The 17,247-nt window shown below is 50.8% G+C and overlaps 1 protein-coding gene across 3 annotated transcripts in view; it reads right to left on the bottom strand.

Annotated features, from left to right (window-relative positions):
• The window catches only part of CHST1 (carbohydrate sulfotransferase 1), a 72,211-nt gene that overhangs the window by 41,380 nt on the left and 13,584 nt on the right, over positions 1-17,247 (bottom strand). For all 3 annotated transcript variants that reach the window (XM_077114497.1, XM_077114498.1, XM_077114496.1), the window contains exon 1: positions 1-17,247. This exon is cut by the window's left edge; it is cut by the window's right edge and continues 13,584 nt beyond it. The gene's annotated coding sequence lies outside the window, so the exon portion shown is untranslated.

Here is a 17,247-nt window from a genome sequence, read left to right on the forward strand (position 1 = left end):
GAGGAGAACCTGGAAACAAGCAGGAAGGATAGTTACTGCATTAACCCTTGTCCTAGGTAAGAAAAAAATTCTTTTCTATGCTCTGAGGATGGTGCAGGCAGGCCTTTCCTGAACACGCCCCCAGGCTTCGTCTTCCCATCATCGCCTCCTCCTCTCGCCCCTGCTCACCCCCCCCACCAAGCCCCGAGCGAGACCATTTTAGAGAGGACACAGCATAAGGCTGAAGTTGATAGGCTCTTGCTCAAGATCAGAATGTCAGATGTAAAATCGGCACTTTTTTTCCCTTCCTTTTCTTTTTCCTCTTTAGGACCCTGATCAGGAGGTGAGATTCCTGAAAGAAACCTCTTTCCACCCCAACTCAGTCGGGTTCCCGAAGCACCTCTCCAATCAGGCAAGCCAAGCTTCCCTCTTAGTTCCACCACATTTTGTTCAAATGTTTTCAGTTTCTAGTTGGAAAAACCAAGCCCCACAGAGGTAAAGTGATTTGCCAAAGTTCCCGCGGCTCGTCCGCTGACTTCAAGACCAGACTTCAGCCCCAAAGGTCCTGACTGGGAGGCCTCTGCATGTCCTCAAGCCAGGCTGGATGAAGGGACCTCATCTGTGTGGCTGCTGTGGGGCCGCCCCAGCCGTCCCTAACAAGGCTGCCTGCCTCCAGGTTGGCAGAAGCAGGGCAGGGGTGACCCTCTGTCCCTTGCAGTCCTAACAAGGTGCTGACTGACTGATGACCGCTCCCCCAAAAGTGTGCAGGAGGCGGGGGCCAGAGAGCAGACCCTGTGCGCCCCTCCCCTCCCCCACCCCACCCCCGCAGCTGTCTGGGCTGTGGGGAGGATGACTACGTTACCAGGCCAGGCCTTCACTGGCTCTCCCTCCCCCTCTCCCTCCTTACCCATTTTCGGCTCAAAGACTGCAACTCCTGGGAGAGGAGCCATGAGGCATTAATTTCCTGACATTCCCTGTGAGCCACTGAGGATGAACTGGGGGTAGAGGGTGTCAGGGGCACAGCCCCACGCTGCGGCTGCCCCCACAGCGCAGGTGACCTGTCCCAGCTGCCTGTTGTCTTCGCCACCCAGAAGCCAGCGGTGGCAAAGATGCTTCCCAGACTCCGTCCACAAAGCCCCGCCCAGGGCTGGCGGCCGCCAGCCTCCCCCCACGCACAGAGGGCAAAGGTGTCTGACTCTCCCCGCGCGCTTCCAGCCTGCACTTGCGCGCACCAGCCTGCCTAGTACGTGGGCCTCTGCAATAGCTTTCTAGACCAGTCTCCTTCCCTCCTCCAGCTCAGCCCACACTCCACAATGATTTGGAATAAAATAAGATATAAAAACGTACACACACGACAATCCATCTTCCACACAGGATCGGGCTCCCCAAAGCACTTTTGATCACATCATACCCCTTTGAAGTTCCTTGAGTTATTTCCCTCGAGTGGGTTTCAAGTCTGGCCTTGCTGCCGGCTAGCTGTGTGACCCTGGGCAAGTCACTTTACCTCTATGGGGCTTAGCTTCACTCCTCTGCGTCTCCCATGCAGGAACAGTCCGAATGCCTCGAACTCCTCAGCATGGCAAGCAAGTTCTTTCCACAAGCCAGCACCCACCATCCTCCCCAGCCCGCTGTCCCAGACGCCCTCAGGGCCACGGCATCCTTTCTCCATCTCTGACAGCGCTCACCACATTCAGAGCTGCAGTCCAGTCGTTTGGCGCCAGTCTGTCTCTCAGTTCATCTTTAAGCACCTTAGGGGCAGCTCAGTGTACCTCCGAGAGTGCCCAACAGAGGGCACGAGGCACAGTACGTGTTCAAAAGATGTTAAATCCTCCAAGAAATGAATAAATATCCACCACGCCCTTCTAAGCCACCACCCTCCCCAAAGCAGACTACGAATCCCAGAATCAGGGCTTCTCAAAGGTGGCCTGCGGGCCACGTACCCTGGAGACACCAGCGCGCATGTTAGAGACGCGGTTCTGACACCACCTTAGACCTGCACAGCCAGGGTCTGTGCAAAGCGCTCACTCCAGGGGCTCCCCCCAACTCTGGTCCAGAGGGCAGACAGCCTCAGGAGTGGGGCCCTGATAACAAGGTGCCTGCCACGCTCCCCGCAGCAGCTGGGGTGGGGGTCGGGGGTGAACTGTGATTCTGTACCTGGAGCCGTCTTTGCAAGTCCCTGGCACGTATCTTCATCTTCCTCTAATCAAGCCACCTCCCTACCCCACTTGCCGCCCCACCTCCTGGCATCTCCTCTTCTCCCTGCCTCCTCCAAGCCACCAGCCCAACAGGGCTGGAAGCAGTTCTTCCCTCTGGACCTCTCTCTCCTGCCCCAAGCTCCCTTATCTTTTCTTCCACTGGATTTAAACAATTCTTCCTCCCCAAGACAAAGAAAGATGTGGCCCTCCTCCCCCTCCCCCCCCCCACCAGCCCAGCTAACGTAATGTTTTATGAAGCCAGCCCGAGGTGCACTCTCAGCCGCACACCTTCCGTTGCACCTAATGAATAATGAGACCTCCGCTGGCCGTCTAGGCCACCTCTTCTAGCCCCGAGGCCTTCTGCAGGGCAGGGCCCACCATGCCCCCACGCCAAGTGGCCATGGCCGTGGCCGTGGCGGGGGCTGTGGCAGTGGCTGTGGCAGTGGCGGTGGCGGTGGCCTGGATGCCAGGCTGGGGCAGCAGAGGTCTGGACTGGTACAAAAGTCTGAACTGACTGTGGGCCTTGGCGAAGTCACTTCTCCTGTCCCAGGCCCCACCCCTGAAAAACAAAGGGGTTGGACTAGAGGATGTCAAGGAACCCTTTGAATCTAACAGATTGGTCCAGGACATGGATATGGGCCAGGACAGAAGGTTGCAGAATGAGAAGACCAAAGGCAAGCAGGTCTAAACAGGAGAGCAGAGCTCCCCAGTGTTAGGTCGGGGGAATAAGGGAGGGCTCTATGGCTGGACTCATGAAGTTACTTTGGAATGGGAGGTAAATTGTCACAACCAAGGTCTTGACGCAGCAAACGTCGGCTCACTCATTGCTCAACGGACATCTGAAAACCCGGTGTTCAACCCACTAGCATAATAATCCTTTGTTAAATGTGCCACCCCTTTCATGCCATCATCTAACCCCTGCCCTTAAAAACTGCACTCGCCAAAGCCCGTGCACAGACCCACCTCACTCCATCTTGGGTTCAGTGAGCTCTGCCTGGGAGCACAGCCAATAAAGCACACTCACTTTAAATCATTTCGTCTACTTTCCTTTCTCTCAAATACCTCATATCTTAAAACCTTTCACCCAAAGCCCAGACAAATCACCTCGAGGGTGGCAAGCAGGGCTCAGCTTTCCATTCTAGCAGCTGATGCCCTGGGGAGAAGCCCGGGGCTTGGGCCACCTGAGGGACCTGCCTGCCAGGTGGAGTGAGGACTGAGCCAGGATAAGGCAATCATGGCAAATGCTTACTCAGCCTTTACTCCTAGGCCGACAATGTTCAGAGCACATCTCACGCACACAGCACACAGATAGGTACTATTATTATCCCCATTTTACAGATGAGGAAGCAGGCACAGGGAGGGGAATCATTTGCCTAAGATCAGAGTTAGCAAGTGGCAGACCAGGGATTCAAGCTTGGGCAGAGTCTGTGGGTGCAGGCTCTCCACAACAGTCCGTGCCACATATGCACTGATCCCCCTGGCAGGCCCTTTGCCCCACCCTGCCCACCTCACAGGGAGCGGAGGCACGCAGCAGTACCAGCCAGAGGAGTGCTACAGCTTTAAGTTCTGGTGTCAAATGGCCTCCATTTGACAAGAGAGCAAATGCCAGCTAGTACCTAAATCAGGAACGGACCATAAGGCCTAGCTGTTGGCAAACTGTCATACTGGAAAAATAAACAGGTCTTTGGTGGCCTCCCCTTTCTTCTCAGACATCTTGCCAGCACCCCGTCCTCACTCGCTCGCAACCCCCCGCCCACCCCTCACAGCATGCTGCAGGTAAAGAGCACTGGGCTTCAGGGACATGGGATCTGAGTTTGAGTCCCCACCAGTCACCTGCCAAGGTCTCATCGTGCTTCAGTGCCTTCAGATCTGGAACACGAAAGAGGGGGTACAGTCTAATGATTAGGGGAAGGGCTTTTGGCTTTAGAAGCCCTTCCTCTAATCTGCGGTCAACTGTGACCCTGCTGGTCACCAACACTGACCCCAGGGAAATGTCACCCACCCTCAAAACCACTTCCCCTACATCTGCGGGGGAGCAAGAGGCTGCAGGGTAAAGCGTGGCAGGGCTTGGTGCCACGCCTGTCCACAGCCCGCGCTGGGCACGTAACTCAGGACTCGGCAGGTCATAAAACGCTCGCGAGCACGACCTCATTTCACCTCACGGACCCAGACTGACGCTCGGACCCAATCAAAAGCAGATTCAGCCTGGGACAGGCCTTTGCGAGCAGCTTTGTGGAGCGCAGCTGCAGCTCCCTGGGTGGGCCCTGAGCCTCTAGCCCACTTCCAACATTTCCTCCTGTCACCTTCCTCTCGCGCTCCTGTGATTCCCAACTCACCAGCATATTCCTGGATTACGGGAAAGTTACTCCTCTGATCAGCTTACAACTACAACCCCGAAAGCACCCCCCCAGTCCCTCCCACAGCACCCCCTCTCTGCACTTTGCCCCCGCCCCCTGCAATGCCTACTCTCATAGCTCTTCAACTCAAAACCCTGCTCCTCCCTCCCTGCTGGGTCCCTCTGCTTCCTCGTGTGAAGAGCCCCCTCCCTGGAAAACGCAGAAATGAATCACGCACTCCTTTTACCTCCCATGAGGGTCTTAGGGCTCTCACATTGCGTCTAGGAATCTGTGTGCCTGCCCAGCCCCCTGCCAAGAGTCTCTGCTTCTTGAAGAGAGAAACCATGTCAGGCTGTTTTCCTAAACTTGCTCATAGTGCAGCCTGGGGCCTATCCACATAGCCGCCACTCAGTACCTGCTGGAGAAGTGCAGGAGAAGGAATAAAAGAACAAGCACACTCAAGGGCTGAGGCCAAGCACAGAGAGCAAAGACTCATCTCCCAGATGAACCCAAGCCCGGTGCACTTCCCTGCGCCAAGGACTCCTGGGCCCTCTTGGCAGCCCTTGACCAACTCTGTTAGCCATGCTCCTCCTTTCAGATACGGCCCAAGCCTCTTTTAGAGACAAGCATCCCCTCCCCAGTAGATGACTGCTCCCTCTTGACTCTTGACTTTTAACCAGTGTCTTCTTAGAAGCGAGGGTGGGGATTTGCTGAGCCAGCAGCGGCTGCCGGGGAGCTCAGGGAAAGGGCCTCATAGCGCCTCATGGCACAGGCTGTCCAGAGTGGGGCCAGTCTCCCCAGCTTGAGCTGAGGGGTTTCTGGCTGGGCCAGGGTCCGAGGCATGTTCACCAGTCCACACGGGGAAGCAGCCTCACTCACAGGCCAGGTAGGCCTTCTCCCTGCGCCAGATGGCTCTTGGTTTTGTTGGGCTGTATTTTGTTTTTGGTGGGGGTGGTAAGGGTGCGGGACGATTGGTGCTGTAAAGACCCTCTTTCAAAAGGCTCTCCCGGGCTACTTGCGAAAGGACAGCCCCCAGGAAAGCAGTGGGTGCCTCAGGAAAAAAAGGAGAGCAAACACTTCTTGCACTTTTGTCCAGAGCTAACCTTGCAAGCAGTTTCTGGATTACGGTTTACCCAAGCAGAAACAAGAAGAGGAAATAATAATCCAAAATGCAGATCAAGAGTTATACTATGAGGCTCATTATAGTGCAGTTATAATGGTGTAAAACTGTAACCAAAATGTTGGTTAAAAGTTGAGCCGTCAGGTGGGCCACGGTGGCTCAGCAGGCAAGAATGCTTGCCTGCCATGCCAAAGGACCCGGGTTTGATTTCCGGTGCCTGCCCATGTAAAAGAAAAAAAAAAATTGTTTTGAGTTGTCATATAAATAGTGACAAGTCCTTATAGATTATTAGTAATATATTGAATTTTTTTTAAGAATTTATAAGGAAATAGCACAACACGTCCCTAAGGATAAGCCCTGGGTCTTCACCTACGCACACAGTCTTGCAGCCCTCTCATCTCATCTCTAGTCCCCTGCTCGCCGTCCCCCCTGTACCCCCCGTACCCCCCCCACACACACACACACACAGGCTGCCAAAGGGAAGAATCCCAGGCGGCAGGAGATAGAAACAAGCTTGCAATCTGGCAGCAGCCTCTGGTCCAGAAAGTTGCCACCCTCCCCTCTCCTGCCCTCCTCCTCCCCCACCAAAGCTCCACCCCCCCAAGTCCTTGGGTCTGGTTTCTTATTTTCCTCCCCTGGGCCCAGCTCCTCTGGGGTGGCTCCTGACCACCCCTGTCTCTCCGCTCCTCTCCCTCTCCAGTTCCCTCCCAGCCCTGCTGCCTCTTCTGTCTTGGACCTGCCGTCTCTCTGCACCACCTGCTGCCATTCTGGCCTCAACTGCTGCCCCTTTCCGTCCCCAGGTCCTCGCTCCTTATCACACTGCGTCCGTGCAGTCTCCATCCGTGCGAAGTAGGAGCTGGAAGTCAGAGGGTGCAGATCCCCCCTCATCTCCAGCCTTTCTCTGTAAAAGCACAAAATGTTAGCCCCGGGGGGCCTCCGCACACATCTGGCCCAGCTCCCTTCACCAGTCCTGACTCTCAGTCTTGCTCCCCAAGACCCTAGGGGCCCAGACGGCAGCACAGGTCCTCTCCTAAGTGGCTGTGTGACCTCCCAGGCTCCAGCCTGCTCACGCTGTCTCTCATCCGTCTCCAGTTCCAGGAATGGGCTGGGACAATGGGCAAGACCATCCACTCTGCACAGATGTGTCACAAGGAGTGCCACAGAGACGTAAAAATGTCCTAGAGCCAAGGGGCCAACCTGTGGCTCTTAACCTGTTTCATGACTCCCCTTTGAAGCCCACCACCTTTCTCAAAGGAATAAGAGAGCTGAACTCGGACTCTTGCCCAACTCTTTCGGCTGGCTGTACAGTCGACCTGAACCACAAATGCTTAATCGGGGGTCCTAGAAACTCACAAACTCAAAACAATCCCAAGTGGTAGACCACAACTGTTTTAGGGTAGGGGGTACAGCTGCTGCCTGCTCCTTATATTCTTTTGCCCAAAGTCTACCTGGTGTCTTGGCCCAGGAGGAGCAGTCCCAAGAGAGGAGAGAGATCCTAGAGAGGAGAGGGGGCCCATTGCGTCTCCTAACCACCACCTTTTCCTTTCCTTCCTCTGAGAAGGAAGCCCATCTCCTCGTGACCATTCCTGTACTTTGTTTCTCAAATGGCCTTGACGGGCTCTTAGCTCAGCTGGACTGGACACTCATGAGAATTTCTGTTTCCCAGTCTTTCCAGGTCGCACATGGTCACAAGGGTGTCAGGATAGTTGAACCCAGGTCCTGTCACCTCGCACTGGCAACCAAGGAGTTTAAGGTTAATGGCCAAGGATAATGGGGCTATGGGATGCCAATGGGTTGGCTGAAATCTGAAATGCCAAGCTGAGAAAAACAGGGGTCCTGGATTTGGAGACAGGAAAACTAAAGAGGAGAAGGAGGAGCAAGGTGGAAAATGGGGCCGGGCAGGTCCCCAGGCAGGGCAGCCAGGCCCTAACGTCATCAGATGCGGCCACAAAAGCTCAGAGCACGTGCCCCCACCCCTCTCCCCACCCTCGGGGACGCAGCAGCACGGGATGGGAAGAGCTTTAGAGCCCGAAAGGCCTAGGCTCGAATCCCACTCCATTGCTCGCTAGCTGTGTGGCCATGAGCAAAGGACTTCATTCCCTGAGCCTCTTCCTGCCAGATGTAAATGGTAGAGCCTGCTACCTTAACGAGTTTTGTAAAAGCTAAGAGTCCTTAAACACTTCCTGGCCTGTAGAAAATGTCCAATCAAAGGCAGGTAGCTCTCCTTTATAGTACAGGATTTCCTCAGGCCTCAGAGCTAGTTGGAAACTTGTTTCCCTTTAAGTCAAACAAAAACGTTCTGAGAAACTTAGAGGTGGTGAAGACAATTCATTCATTCACTCATTCATTCGTTCATTCAACAATTACTCATTGAGTGCCCCCATGTGCCATGCCATAGGAAAATAACAGGGAACAAAACATGGTACCTGCTCTCATAGAGTTACATTCTAAGTGCAGACAAGGGACAAAGAATAGGCAAATATACAAAATGCCAGGCAAGCAGTGATAAGCGCTATAGACAAATAAAGCAGGGCCTGGGGAGAGGGATGGCGGCCTGCCATAGCATGCCGGGGGAAGGCTCCTGGAAAGGTGCCAGTCACAGACCCCCGAGGGAAGTGAGGCAGTGGGGTGTGTAGTCACAGGGGTGGGGGGACAGCATCCCTTAGAGAGGCCTCGCCACGTAAGGGAGGCAGACAAATGACCATGGCACAGGGCGGGGTATGAGGCAGCCCTGAGAGAAAGAGGGGACACCTGCTGCTGCCAGGACCAACTCAGAAAGAGGAGCATCTGCAGCCTTGAGGAAGGGCCACCAAAAGTTCACAGAGGCCGAGGCACTGAGACTGACTTTCAAGAATGGGCAGTACTTTAACAGGCCAAGATGGGGCAGGAAAGGAATTCCAGACAGAGGGTTTCACCTGCACGGGGATTATTATTATTTTTTTTTTTTTTTGGTTGTGTGTTTTGTAATCTAGCTCTTCTGCACCTCTCCTCCACCCTTGTGTTAATTAACGAGGAAACTGAAGCCCAAAGAAGGGCGTGCTAAAGTCACACCACCTGTGAGCAGTAAGTCAGAACAAGAACCTGTAGGCTTTATAACTGGATTTATCCTGCTTATTCAGAACAGGGCCAAGTCAGTTCCCCCAGGAGATTGCAAGCTCTTTGAGGACAGAATGCTTTTCTCACCAACCTTTGAGCTCTCACAGAACAGAACTGTGACAAGATTACTGACAAGATCACGATTTCTTGTTTTGACCTGAATTCACACACCCCCTTGAGAGGTGCAAACACCTCTCTTTCCTCTCTAAACTCACCCCTGGCCTAAGGCATCCTGCAGCACTCTCCCCTCTGAGCACATGTGCAGAGACCCTGTGATCCAGCAAACAATGCACCTACCGGGACCTCAAGGAGGCAGAAGTCAGTGCTCAGGAATTATGGCACCCCAAGGTGCATACACAAGGGATTTTCACCAGCTAGCTGCCGGGCAGCCGGGCATTGCATCACAACTCTGCAGATGTGCCACACTTGGTGATTAATGCCCTAATCTCCTAGCAAGTAATTATAATTAATGCAGAATATCAAATCAGGAAATCAGGCATTATTAGGAGAAATTATCTATTTATTTTCATTTTACGCTCTGCTCCCCCACCGAACCTCCCACATCTCTTACCCTATCCTCCAGTTTCCCAGTCTTAGGTCTGAGTTGGAAGAGAGGAAGAGCTCAGGTAAAAATTCCTTCTTTCCATAAGTGTGCATTAAGTGCCTATGTTCCAGACCCCTAATTAGGCATTGCAAAGACAAAGATAAGAAAGCTATAGTTCCTGTTCTCAGGGAGCTTATAACCTAGTTGAAAGCATATAGTCAAGGGTTGTGATGGGAGTAAGCAGAAGCTGCCGCGTCATCTCAGGAGAAGGGCTGCCTAACTCTGCTGGGAGAATGCAGGAAGGCTTCCAGAGGAGGGAGCATTTGAGTTGAGCCTGGAAGGACCAGCAGCAGGAGAAAAGACATTCCAGGCAGAAGCTCTGAGACACAAGAGAAATGACCAAAGAGCAAACAGTGCACGAAGGGGCACCGAGTGTGAGAAGGCTGGGCAGGGAGGTGAGGTGGGAGGCCAGAGCCGCAGCAGGAAAAGCTGTAGACATCATTCCACAAGTCTCGAAGTCCAAGAAAACAGCTGCAGGGTAAGGCCCCGAGAGGAGAGCATCAGTTCCAGGCTGACCCCAAGAGGTCAGTCCCAGAAGTGGATGTCTGGGCACCAGGAGAGATGAAGACAAGTCCAAGAGCAAGTGGGGGCGGGGGACGATGCCAAGAGACCCAGGCCGGCAGTGGCAGCCAGGAATCGCACTGGTTTCTCCTGCTATACCCTCCGACCCCTGGAAGGTTGAGGGGAATTGCCAGGATTCAGACTAGGGGGAGCAATAGTTGGGGATATTTATGTTGAGGGCAAGAAGAAAAGTGGAGTCAGAAATGAGGGCCGTTAGTCCGACTGTGAGCCCCAGGACAGCAGAGGCCCAGCCCCAGTATGCACCTGATAGATATTTGATAATTAGGTGGCTGCTTGCATAAAGAAATTCTTGCAACAATGTGGAGAATGGACTGCAGCAGATGGAGACTAGAGATAGAAAAGCCACCAAGGAAGCTATTGCAATATGCCCAGGGACAGCTGAGACCAAGGCACTGAGAGCCAAGTAGAGATCCCTGATGACCCCTGAGGAAGAAAGGATTTAGGAAAGAATCTGAAGAAAGGCCCATCTAATTCATTAAAAAAGAGCCCCCCAAATGTCCCCAGCCCAGAATCCTAATCCCCTTCTACTTCATCTCAGGAAAGAAAGTACAAACAGGAAAGTCGCTACCCCAACAGACACCAAATTGCACTCTGGGGTCATATTCCATCTCAAATTCTCTAATCCTAATTACAAAGATTAAAGACGGAGCATGACCCAGCAGGCCAGCTTCAGACAAGCTAGACTCAGATGAAGACACAGTGTCCTGGAAACTAGGAAGTGTCCTGAGAAATCTAGAGGTTAGCAGCAGAGCCTAAGGCTGAAGGGGTTGACCCAGGAGATATTTCTGAAACCTGTAAGCATCATATCTTGAAAAGCTGCTGCTGGGGACTCTTAATGCCTTAGAAGCCAGAATGGGTCAAGTCTGCCCTCCCTGACCAGCCTCTTTGTATCCAAAGAGCCTCCTCCTAGCTTGGAAGGATATCATAACATCCTCAGGTATTTGGGATTAGGGACGGCGAAATCCTCCTCATTGCTCATCCATCCCCTTTAGACGGGCGTAAGGCCTGACACCAAGACCCAGCGGAATTCCCAACTCAGGGCGTCCAGCAGGGAGGCAGCAGCACCAGGCCTTGAGGTCACAGGTGTGGCCCGCTCCCAGACTGGTCTTTCTCACAGGCCAGCAGCTCAGGCCAGGCCTAAATTAAGTGCAGTTTAGCTATCCTGTAGCTCCATTACCGAGCATCTAAGACTGTATCACAGATACCCAGCTCTAACTCTGCAAGAAAAGTTATCCCCATTTTTCAAACAAAGAAATAGGCTCAGAGAAGTGAAATGACTCCATCCATGTCACAGAGTGGGCATTCAGCATTCAAACCTAGATCCGACTGACTCCAAGGTCAGATCCCATGATGCCTTCCTCTGGTCAGGTCTGCCTTAACCGAGCTATAAGAAGTAACCGTGGCACAAACGCTAGTCTGGCAGAAAAGTATATAAACCTTTTTGAATTGACTATGGTTATGCCCCAATAAAAAGAAAAGTAGCTAACATGTGCCAAAATGCTGATTTATTAGCCTTTCAACATGCTTTGTTTCCTTTTAGATCCCTCCATTCTGGATGCGTCTGCGCAGTCCTTAGAGTTCAGCCCATTCGGGCCCAGGCTCCCCTTTCCTCCTCACCCACCTCCAGGCTCATGGAAGTCTTTTTTCGCAGACCCACCCCGTCCCTCCAACCAGGACAACCTGTCCCTGAGAGCCACCTCCCCCCCTCCCCTGCCCCTGCCACATACCCCTCCTGCCTATACCTCTAGCTACAAAGGAAATAAGTCCTTCAACAGATCCCACAGTCACTTCTGCTCCAGGCCTAAGCCGAGCTATACAACGAACCCCAGCATCCCTGCATCTCGGTTTGCTCTCCTACTCTACAATTTTCTCTTACAAGTGAATTCCATTACCTGAACTCTATCCATAAGGCAATGGAGAGAAAGACCATCTTCCAGTGACAAAGAGTCAGACTGAAATCAGAAATGCACATAGACCCAAAAGAAACCCATAGAGGGGGTGACCAAAGTAAGGAAAGCAGGAGGGGAAATTAAGAATGTCCCCAAATCCCATCCTCAGGACCCCTGGCCCCAGGACCAGCAGAGCCAGTTGATTAAAAAGTCCCCATTGCTATAGAGAGGTGGTCCCCCACCGAAAGCCCTAAGCGAGTCAGCTCTCCTCAGAGAATGCATGACTTGGCATGGCAACCAGAAACGGCCACTATCCCCAAAATGCTGCTGGGTACACCGAGGTAGCTCACTTAGGTCCACTGAACCTTACATTCCTCATCCATACACTTAAGATCCTCATCTCAGCCCTGCTTACCTTACAGGGTCATCATGAGAAACTGGTGGTAAAAAACGTGCTTTGGCTGTTGACAGAGGAAACTGGGAGGGAGGAAAGAAATAGCAAGCATGCTCGGCCCCAAGCAAGGCCTTGCAGCGCCCCTCTAACCTTGCAGGGAGTGTCCATTCTGCTAATGGAGAGGGTACCGGCTGTCCCTTAGGGCACAGTGCAGTGGGGGAAGTGGAGTTCCAAAACCGCCTGCTTAGGTGCCGGCAAGTTTACATGCACACAAAGCTACTCCACACCGCACCACACCTTTACACAGTTGGCAAATAAGCAGTAGGATTTCAAAGCCCATGAGCTCTGGAGACAGACAGTTAGGCCTGTCCTAGCTCTGTCACTTTCTTAGTTACACAGCTTCTCTGAGCCTTTCTTTCCTCAAGTGTAAAATGGGAAGAAGATACCTATTTTACAGGTTTATGCCAACTTGTAAGGATTGTGAAGTAATGTATATAAAGTTCCTGGTAAATGGCAGTTGTTCCTATGAATAATATTAATAATAACTACCTCACCCCCACCCTCTGGCTACTGCCTCGACCCTAAAGTGAGGAGGCAGCACAGAGTAGCTATTAATGAGAAATTCACAATCCACCTTACAACAGGCAGCCAGTGGGCCCTCTACAAGCTCACTAAGCATGAAATTGAGCAAGAATATTTATGTATCTACTTGAATGCTAATAAGGCTCTATAACCAGCAAGCAAAAGAAATCTGTGGGGTCCCTATGCCTGGTGGTGGGGATGGCAGGTTGGAAGAGGTGGGGAGAAGAAAGGTGAACGGGAGCTGATGCCCAGGCCCAAAAAGCCAGTAGCTTTGGCCAGGCGGTGTCTCCACAGGCAAGTGCTATAAGCCCACTGACTCCTTTCCAGCCCAGGATTAAATGCTCAGTAAACTCAGGCTTGGACGTTTTTAAAGCTGAAAGCATCACAGTCATGGCTTTCCAGGTCTGGAAAGGTAAGAAGAGGTCATTCCTGAAAACCCTAAGAGCTGCCCCTGCGTTCTGGGGCCTTCCACCCCAGTGAGGTGTCCCCAGAAGCGGCCGCAAGGCAAAACTCTGTGGTGAAAGGAAGTGGAGGAAGGGAAGAGATTGGCTATAGTTTTAGTGATTTCCCAGGAAAACAGAGGCAGCTGGCAAAAGGCAAAACCAATAGGTGTCATAGTGGAAGGGTAGATGTATTCCAGATTGTGTATATAAAGGAACACAGAAAAAAGCTCCTGCTTTAGGCCGGGCACTGTGCTAATATCTTCATAGACATTATCTCTCCTCCAAGACCAGGGAGGGAACTATTGTTTTTCATCATTTCACAGATGAGGATAATGAGCACTATTGAAAATTTGCTCCATTAACTTTTAAACAAAGCAATAACTACAATGATTCTGGTATTCTGACACCCTGATCCCTAGGGATGGAAAATTTCCACGACTACATGATCTGAGCGTGGTGATGGTTTCTCCCCTATTGTTCGAGATCCTGGTTCCCTCTACTTCAGCCCTTCTCTTTTAACCATGTTTGTTAAAACATAAAAGACATTCTTATTAAACTACTTAAATGCAAAAGTAATGTCACACAACTCATTTTTAAATATTACCTTAGTGCATGTTTTTAAAGAATAAAATGCCTAGGTTACTAAATTCAGTACTTGCTTAAGAATCCTCAACTTTCATTAGCTAACTCTAAATAGTAGTTTGGAGCCAAAACCTTGTGCCATTGCGGGGCCCTTGACCTCACGAAGCCTCCAGACCCCTCCTTCCTCCAGCTCTGTATCTCTCAGCCACAGCTCTTCTCTCTTCTCTCAACCACCAACTATTTAGTTCCTCCTGCTGAGGCTGTTCAAGTCAATCACAGGCAAGGCCTTAATTTGGCTTTAAACTTGTTTTCAGAGCTCTTACATTGGTTCTTCTCTCAAAGCGGAAAAGAGTGACACCAGTCTAGAGCAGTCTGCATATCTCCCCTCTAGCTGTGGAGGTTTGTCAGCTAGTTCACCTCTCTCCTGTCCCAATCCTTGCCTGTATTATGGAGGCCTCTCCATACCCCCAAATATTATCCCTAGTTCAAGACTGAGCTTCACTGGCAGAAAAAGAAATCCTCCTGGGTTCTCCACCACAAATCTGAAAAGCCTCCTCTTCCCCAGAATTACTGAGCATCATCAGAATCTCATTACTTTTGCCTTGCAGTACACTTGTCACTTGCTGTCCTTCCTTTCTCCCAGACTGTAAGCTCCTTGAGGGCAGGACCTAACTCTAACCTGGAGGAACCTGAGCTGCCCTCTCAGGACTCAGTCTTAAAGGAGCAGCCTTACATCTTTCCCCGATTTCCCCCATTCAAGGCTGAGCCCCTCCGCTATGAAGCACTCTTTCCTGAAAGTGCATCCCACGAGGACAAGGGCCTCTGTGTCTTGTGCCCAGGAGCCCCCAGCAGCTGGAGAGTGCCTGCCTCATGGTGGGTACCCAGTAAATATGTATTGAAGAAATAACATCTCGAGGTTGGGATTTCCAAGGCTGGCTCCTATCCCCTCAGTTTCTACTGCATGAGTGCTTGTCCTCTAGAATCCCTTACCCCTCTGGGACTAGAATCAGATTTTGGGTAAAAAGGCTTTGTCACGGAGTAAAACATCCAGCCCACCCACTTACCCACTCCTTTTCTTAAGAATCTAATTACATCTATTTCATTAGAACTAGGGCAATGTGATTTGCAGGCAGCATCTTTCTACTTCTCTGACAGCTGCTTGCTACCAACACTGCCATCAGATGCATGGGATAAAAAGATTCCTTTAGAATTATTTTATTAAAAGTTCTAGATCTCTTGTGCAAGAGAACATTCTATGAAAGCATTGTTTAACACTCAGAAGGCACTTAATAAATGCTTACTCTCCTTTCTTTCTCATGCAGAACACATAGAACAAAATTTACACAAAGTTTCTAATGGTGGTTTAGGTCAGATATGCAAGCATGTCTGAGTGCAGGAGCTGCTGGTCAGAGGCCAGCGTACACATCAGGACACACATGGTAAAGTGAGTGAAGAAGTTACCACAACTGATGCAGAAATTTAGGTTCTCTAAGGCGATCTCAAAGGATTTTTATTTGAAGTGAGATAGACAGGAGTAAGCTCTGCTGAAGGAATGAAGTTGGAACCTCCCTGAAGACCCACTAAGCACACAGTCCTCACCAGGGTTGTTCATTTTGTGCTACGAGGACATTTTAAGCTCTATGATGTTTCTAGCAAAGCTAATGGCATTGAACATTTTCCAATATGTTTTCCACCTCCTATTAAAGCAGAGCAAAAATAGACTCTAAGGGTGCTTGCTTCCCTGCATCCCAGGCGATTATGACATGATGGGGGGTGAAAAGCATGAAGGCCATCATAATCATAGCAAGATGGAAACCCCAAGGAGACTATTAAACAGCTTAGCGTTTTCAGTTCATAACGGTGGGTCAATTCATAACTAGCCTTCTCATTTAACGAGTGCGGGTCAGTTCTACCCAAGATGTAGAGATGATGGTCACTTTGACTGAAACTTTGTTACTGAGAAAATCATTATGAGTTGAAGAGGAAAAGACAAGGAGACTCTACAAGGGCATCATTTGCACATGCATTGCCAATGCATTCAACATTCGCTACTCAAGGCTGGACAAAAAACCAAATGCATTCAATAACTTCTTGATTGAGCACTCACTATGTGTCAGGTCCTGGGGATACGCTAGACCACAGGAAAGGCAACGCCCCTGCTCTCACGGAGCCCACAGATCAGTGGAGAGGAGAGACAGCAGTCAAGAAAATAAATAAGATAATCTCAGATAGGGATGTGTGCTCTGGAGGCCACTCACAGGCCTGTGGCAGAGTCTGCCACTGCAGAGGTTGTATTTGGCAGAGGACTCAGGGAAAGTCTCTCAGAATAAGCAAGCTTTGAATTATGACCTCAAGGTGGAGAAAGATCCAGCCCAAAGATCAGAGGAAAGAACATTCCAGACAGAAGAAACAGCTAGGCAAAGATCCTGAGGAAAGAGCACACATTTGGAGTGTCTGAAGGTTAGATGGGGTGGAGAGAGAATGTGTGCAGGCAAATGGTAAAGCCAAGGCTGGAATGAGTTAACAATACATCTTTCAGGCCATAGCAAAGGGTTTGGACTTTATTCCAAGCACAAAGGACAACCAGAGGAAGGTTTTAAGCAAGGGCCTAGTCAGAATTGGACTGGTATTTTTTAAAGACCACTCAGCTATTGTGTGGGGTATAGACCAAGGCAACAAGGATGAAAACAGGAGGTTACCATGATCATCCCGGCTAGCAAAAACGGTGCCCTTGCCTAAGGATGAGCGCATAGAGCTAAGAAGCAGCAGACAAAACTGAGATTGTATTTTGGAGGAAGTGCTAACAGGACTTGATACATAATTGGATGTGGAGGCAGGAAAGCAGACAAATCAAGGGTGATCCCGATGTGTGGGCTCTGGAAAAATGTAGGTCCCATCTACTAATATGGGGAAGACTGCAATAGGGACAATTCAGGGGTGTGGCAGGGAAAGGAAATCAAGGGTGGTTTTAGACATGATACATATTAAATGCCTGTTGGACACACATGCAGTTAAAAGTTCAACTTGGACCTCAAGAGAAGGTCTGAGGCTGGAGATATAAATTTGGGAAGTCGTTAGCATATGTGAATCTGGCTGATATGGAGGAGTATAGAAATGAAAAAATGCACCAGGACCTAGCCTAGCCCAGCAAAGGCCACCAATCAGAGGTGGCTCCTGCGGTAGAAGGAAAGCCAGAAGAGAGTAGTGTCAACCAAGCCGAGAAGAAGGGGGATTCAGCACGTGTTTAGTGAACATCCAATTCTCCACACGAATGACACTAAAGGCCATGGGTCAGGGACTGGGAGCATGGTGGTGACTTCATGGCCCTTCCCCACAAGGACTGATAGGTGAGACACAGGGAATGGGAAAGTTAAAATTCTTGGCAGTATGGATTCTGATTCAATTACAGCGACACTAGGTGAAGAAAAGTAGAACACAAATCAAT

The sequence above is a fragment of the Tamandua tetradactyla genome, chromosome 8 (assembly GCF_023851605.1).
Source record: "Tamandua tetradactyla isolate mTamTet1 chromosome 8, mTamTet1.pri, whole genome shotgun sequence".
Classification (NCBI taxonomy): domain Eukaryota; kingdom Metazoa; phylum Chordata; class Mammalia; order Pilosa; family Myrmecophagidae; genus Tamandua; species Tamandua tetradactyla.